The following is a 6,000-nucleotide window of genomic DNA, read 5'->3' as shown; positions in this document are numbered from 1 at the left end:
GTAAAATGAACAACAACAACGAAAACATTAACGGGAAGAAAATTTGATGGTACGTACACATGCTGGCTTATTCATGGCAACAATCTACAAACTATAAAGATATACAAATCAGACGAAATATTGTTACAAATCTGGAAGCCAGGAGCACTCAACATACAGGTCCTATAGAACAGTTATATCGGGTAAGTATGTGGTTTTTTTTAGTTAGGGTCACTGTCCCTCGTTTAATGGGTGAATAAATGTACATGTGCTGTGAGTTATTGTGATAGGATTTTTACATCACTCACAACAACAACTACGGCTACTATATCTACAAATACAACAACACCATCTTCGCTCTCACAGCGACAACCCTCTGCTCCCGGCATTCTCCGCACGCTCGCTGGTATGCGGGTGTGTTCGGAATTCGTTCGGGAGTGAATTCCATTCCCAAATATGATCATGAACCGGTTCACTTGGCTGCGCGCCAAATAAGAGAATGCGTCGTGTCCCACCCAATGATGAGCGGACTGAATTCCATTCCAAAATATGGTCATCAACCGGTTCACTTGGCTGCACGCCAAATAAGAGAATGCGTCGTGTCCCACCCAACGATGAGCGGACTGAATTCCATTCCAAAATATGGTCATGAACTGGTCCACTTGGCTGCACGCTAAATAAGGGAATGCATCGTGTTCCACCCAATGAGGGTGGGCCGTGATGAGCGGACCGCACCAGAGAGCGAGAAAAGGGTCGGAGAGCAAATAATCAAGAGAATCTGCTTGAGCGGGTAGGAGAGAATCTGCGCCCCGTCTTCACCAGCGCTTGTTCTGGTTCCCGGCTGATCCCGTCGCCGGCGTGTTCTGGTTCCCGGGTCATTTCGTCACGAGCATGGCCTGCGTCGGCTGCCCTTGGTCCGTTCGTGCCGACTGGTGCTCCGGGAAGGTGTGGACGTCGAGCCGCGCGCTCGCGGCCAGGCAGCCAGCCACTTTCTCGTCCCTCAGTCCAACTTTCTACCGAGCTGAAGGGATAATAAAGACCATTTTGGGTCCGTTTCTTTTGGGTGTGCGTCTGTCTGTGGGCCCGTCTGTAAGTAGGAATTGTTTAAGTGCTTGTGTGTAAACTTGCATTCTCTATTAGTCGTGATAACTCTGCCCTTACATGCTTCCCTCGTTTCCCTGATTCCTGTGAATAAATACCCCATTTGTTCAATGTATCAGCTCGTTTCTGTGTTTCTTCAATTGGCTTAACATGGCGCGTATTGGTGAATTACAAAGGCTGTTGCCGCTGTAAATGTACATTTGGACCGACGGGACTTCGGCAACCATCCGCTCGGGTTGCGCACGGGTCGGGCACGCTAACGGCTCGACTCAACGAGGGCCGTCGAGGGTGTGAATACTCGGTAGCTTTGTCCGCGTGGGTAATTAGGTATATTGAAGTTTGGCAATTAACCCTATCCCACGTGGTCAAATTATTGACGATTCACGGTCCGGTAAAAGATCCGTACCCGCGGAGTTTTCCGAAAGGTACGATCTAGATTCCGGGTGTTCGGCAGAGTCGACCATACAGCTCCACCTCGCGGTTGTGCTCGCCGCCGATACCCGGCTCCGCAACAATATGAACTGTACTTAAAACTGGCTCTAATATAAAAGGTAAAATTGAAAATCATTCAAAACACAGCCTCATCTGCGCTGGGGTCGCACTGCATGGCCAAGAGAAATGTTTCCCTGAAACAATTTGTCACTACTTTCAGTTTGTGTAAATTTTGGTTTTAAAAGGAATGTTAATAAACTCTAAATATGGTACAAGACACTGATCCGATATAAAATGTTCACAGGAAAACGAATGCCAGCACAGGTTGGTTGTGTTAACAAGTTTGCTAAAAGCTTTATGTACCTTCACAGTCACCGTGCACCCAGGCCCCAAACTTGGACCAAAGTCAAGGAGGCAAGATCAAAGTCTGGAAAGAAACCCAAGTTACAAGCATCTCCCTTTTTCTCTTTTTTTCCTGGCTCTCATGAGACCCACTGCAGAGCTAATTGGCCAGACGATGCGAGTGCGATGTTTCAACCCCTGTCACCACATTCCAATGGCAATGCAGACGTGGCTCACCACCGCCGGCACCCTCGGCACCGCTGCAGATTTCACGGCCAGACACCGGGTGCTGTTGCAGACATCACGACGGTTGTCGCGTGCACGATCATCATTATGAAACCATATCTGGATGAGGTTAAACAATATTTAATGTATAACTGCTTTTTTGTACGTAGTACCCAACTCATCTTGCCCTGAGAGCATTAAGAGTCATTGACTGTGTGAACTAACAACATGTGTGGATTACCAGAGTAGGTACAGTAGGGAGATTACCTCTCAAATGAAAGTCATGAGAGAACCGACTAGTTTTTACTGACGTTTAGCTCGAGACTTGGTAAATCTTCTTGGACAATCTGAGTTTTCAGAAGCTTAAAACCGAAATCTTAAATTACTGCTACCTTCAGTTAGATTTGAACCCACAACATCTGAAAATGCCAGTCCAGTGTCACCAACCACTATGCCAGTAATCTACCTATCAAGGACAACTGTTCTAATGAACATTCAAGGAAGGTCTATTCAAACATGATTATCTTGTGATAACATTTAGAATCAATTTTTTTATGCATATTCCACAAATATCACAATTTGTATCACAAACTATTTAAAATTGAAATATAAACACATTCAAAAGGAAACTCAAATTGACGTTGAAACTGATTATTTAACAGCCAGACAGGTCTTATCAGTCAGACCCAAAGCAGCTGAATGGTTATAACCACTTTGAGTGATGTGTATAAAGTATTTCAGTCAACAAGAAATAAAGTTGGTATTTATACACAAAGTATGATGACAAATATTTGTTTTTCTGACATTGATAAGGCTAATGATAGAGCTTGTACACATACTACATGTAAAACAGGGACATTATAAACATCAGCATACTACACAAATTACAACAAGAAAATGAGCAAGAAAATGAGAAAATGAGCAAAATTTCACGAATTACTGCTCACCTTCACTCTTTCATTCCTCTTTTTCCCGCATTTGGAATAAACTCCCTAACTCTATTCATTCCCATTCTTCCCTCCAAGCCTTCAAAACAGCTGTTCACCACCACCTCTTATCATCCCCGATTTCGATTGCAAAGTTGAATTTGTAAAAATATGGAAGCCTGTGAAAATACATTTTAACTTTTTTCTGACAACTCTTGTGATGAAAATACACAATTAAGAAACCTTGTAGTTCTAACAAACATATGGACCTTAACACACTCATTATAATATGCACAAATATAAACATGTGCAAATGGAGAAATACTGCACATTAAAATAATTTATAACAAGATATAAATAATAATAACTAGCGGATATACCGGTAAAGGATGGGTGATGGGGTGGGGTAGCATTTGGTAGGACAGGAGGACCGTAGAACAACAAAACAATAATAATAATAATAATAATAATAATAATAATAATAATAAGACTCCAGTCGCATTGGACCGAAGCACGTCCACCAGGGAATGCCTGTCGTGATGTAATCCAGCATGGCAAGTGCCTTGACAATACAATAAAACAATAATGAAAACAATAATAAGAATAGTCGTATCAAATGGAAATAATAAGAAAGAACATATAATCCTCGTGTTGGCCCCAAGCATATCTGGGCTTGGTGAAAGGCAAGCTAATGCTCAAGCAGTACAGCAGGTGGGTATGCAACGAGGCTGTGAAGACCAATGAAAATTTGGTCCATCGGACCAACGGGCACACTAGTTTAATAAAAGAAGAAAGTAAATTCTAATGCTGTAAGTGGAATTTAAAGACAGACAAGTCTGAAGACGACGGTGGTTCACGAGCGCTATTTGACGATGCAGATTGTTTCAGAAGTCAAGGATGAGACAATGTGATAATTTTTGCCCAAGTTATAAAAATGATCAACATGGTGTGGTACGAGTGACAGGTTATTAGCTGCAAAATGTCCAAAACCCGGTTTTGTTCAACAACATTCAAAATTTTACCTTTGCATAACCTTTAAAGGTCACAAAACAATGTTGTGGACATTAAAATAAGGAAACAGGATATGTGCTATAGATTATTGGAGTTAGTTCATCGAAGAAGGTCGAAAACTCGGTTCGATTCCCACAATTTTGAAAATTTGACCTTTGTGAACTTTAAAGGTCAAAGGTCAAGGATTATGACCTTTGGTGCAAAACTTCCTCTGGAACATTCCAGGAACAATACAACGTCATATAGGCTGTATGGCATTTCGCACTCTTCGGATTATCCATACGTTGATGAAATCAGCGTAAAAACAAACTTGAAGGGGGCGCCACGGGCAAGGTGTTTGAGATAGAGGAAAATTGTTTGAAAACTTTTGGTGGGGAATGACCTCAAGATTATGCATAAAAAATATTGTCATCCTAGCTCTCAAAGTTTGGGCGGTCATATGATTTTTATGTCAAAATTCGCAATTTTCTAAGTTCGTGACATTGTGACCTTGACCTTGGGATGAAAATGAAAAATCGAGCTCCGTGGGGCTATGCAGGTGCCATTGGGCTAACCAAATACCGAAACCCCTGTCAGATTCGACAAAACCCCTTGGAGAAGATGCAAATTGAAATCGGCTACCCCCTAAAGACATGTTTTTTGGGCGTGGCTCTGCCCATAATGGGCGCACCACACCCATTCTCAGGAAAACACAACTCGATCATGATATAAACCTCCCACCAAAATTTTATCAGGATCAGATCAAAACCCACGGAACTCTGCTCGGGACAGACAGACAGACAGACAGACAGACAGACAGACAGACATACAACAATAACGAATATAGTGGTCACTTATTTTTTTTCGTGAACCAATAATTATGCCTGCAGAGTTGGGTGACACTGCTTGAAGAAGTCAGAGAGGGAATTGGAAACTAGACAGACGGACACCGTTGTACTGTATTAAAATTGTATTAGACATGCCTACCTGTCGCTTCCTTGATGTCGATAATCAAAAGACTGCATGTTGTAATTCACAAGCACACTGCATGTCTATCTGTGAATCTCAATGAGGAGGTAAAATGAAGTGAAACATGAAAAATTGGATCTTTCATAACATGTAGTTGCTGCTGTTGTTGATATTGCTGTTGCTACTGCAGTCATGGCAGCTGTGGTTGTTGTTTGTTTGCTCTTTCCGCATACTTTTATATGTTTTTATATTGTTTCGGCAAATATTACTCCATATAATTTTGTGTGCTCCTTCCGTGTCCTTCTAAAGGTTTCCTGCTGTTATATAATAATACATGTTACCGTTCGAACCCGCTGCATTAAACTCACATTCCCGTTTCTTCTTCTTGTTCGACCCGGAAAGAGGCTTTTATAACATACATTTTTATGAGTTAAAGGGATATGAAATTTTGTTCCAGATAAATGAAATATTACTTATTAGCTTTCCATTTAGGCCTCCCTGAGCATGGTCCATTCTGTACTATTCCAAAATAATCCCAAAACACCCAAACACCTTATACCCACAATGATAAATGATTTCATGGGTTTGCTTTGACTGTTCTTTCGTATAACATTGATTACTCCCCGATTTGTAAACTTTTCACCTCTCTCCAGTCGGTCGGGATCACAGTACATTGAGTAAGGAAGGACATGGTGCATTACTTTACACAGTAAATATTTGCAGCGATAATGTTTCCACATCAAAATGTTCTTATGCTTGGCTACCTGCTGCTTCCTTTATGACTCCCAGCTCTCGTGCACATCTTGCATCGTGATTTAGCTCCTGTCCTTGTGCACTAAAGTCACGGTCAGCATGGGGTTGTTGCGGATTTCAATACATCTGGGATGCTCATTACAGAACAGACGAGCATACGTATTCCTGAGATAAACATCCCACGGACCACCGAGGTTTGCACCTTTTCTATTGCAGACAAGTGTTTGTGGCCGACCAGCTGAATCTCTTCCAGCAGTTTTGAAGCAAATGATTGGAATGTGGC

General features: G+C 42.0%; 1 protein-coding gene and 1 long non-coding RNA gene across 4 annotated transcripts in view; one reads left to right on the top strand and one right to left on the bottom strand.

Annotated features, from left to right (window-relative positions):
• Positions 1-5,333, top strand: part of LOC147014991 (uncharacterized) — a 7,497-nt gene extending 2,164 nt beyond the window's left edge. For both annotated transcript variants that reach the window (XR_015050183.1, XR_015050184.1), the window contains exon 4: positions 1,884-5,333. This is a non-coding gene — a long non-coding RNA (uncharacterized LOC147014991). The remainder of the gene's footprint in view (positions 1-1,883) is intronic.
• LOC147014990 (platelet-derived growth factor C-like) overlaps positions 1-6,000 on the bottom strand; it is a 97,732-nt gene that overhangs the window by 45,894 nt on the left and 45,838 nt on the right. The window lies entirely within an intron of this gene.

The sequence above is a fragment of the Eptatretus burgeri genome, chromosome 12 (assembly GCF_056783735.1).
Source record: "Eptatretus burgeri isolate ZD-2024b chromosome 12, Ebu_testis_v1, whole genome shotgun sequence".
Lineage (NCBI taxonomy): Eukaryota > Metazoa > Chordata > Myxini > Myxiniformes > Myxinidae > Eptatretus > Eptatretus burgeri.
The sequence above is the reverse complement of the archived record's forward strand: the minus strand, read 5'-3'. Positions and strand labels throughout refer to the sequence as shown.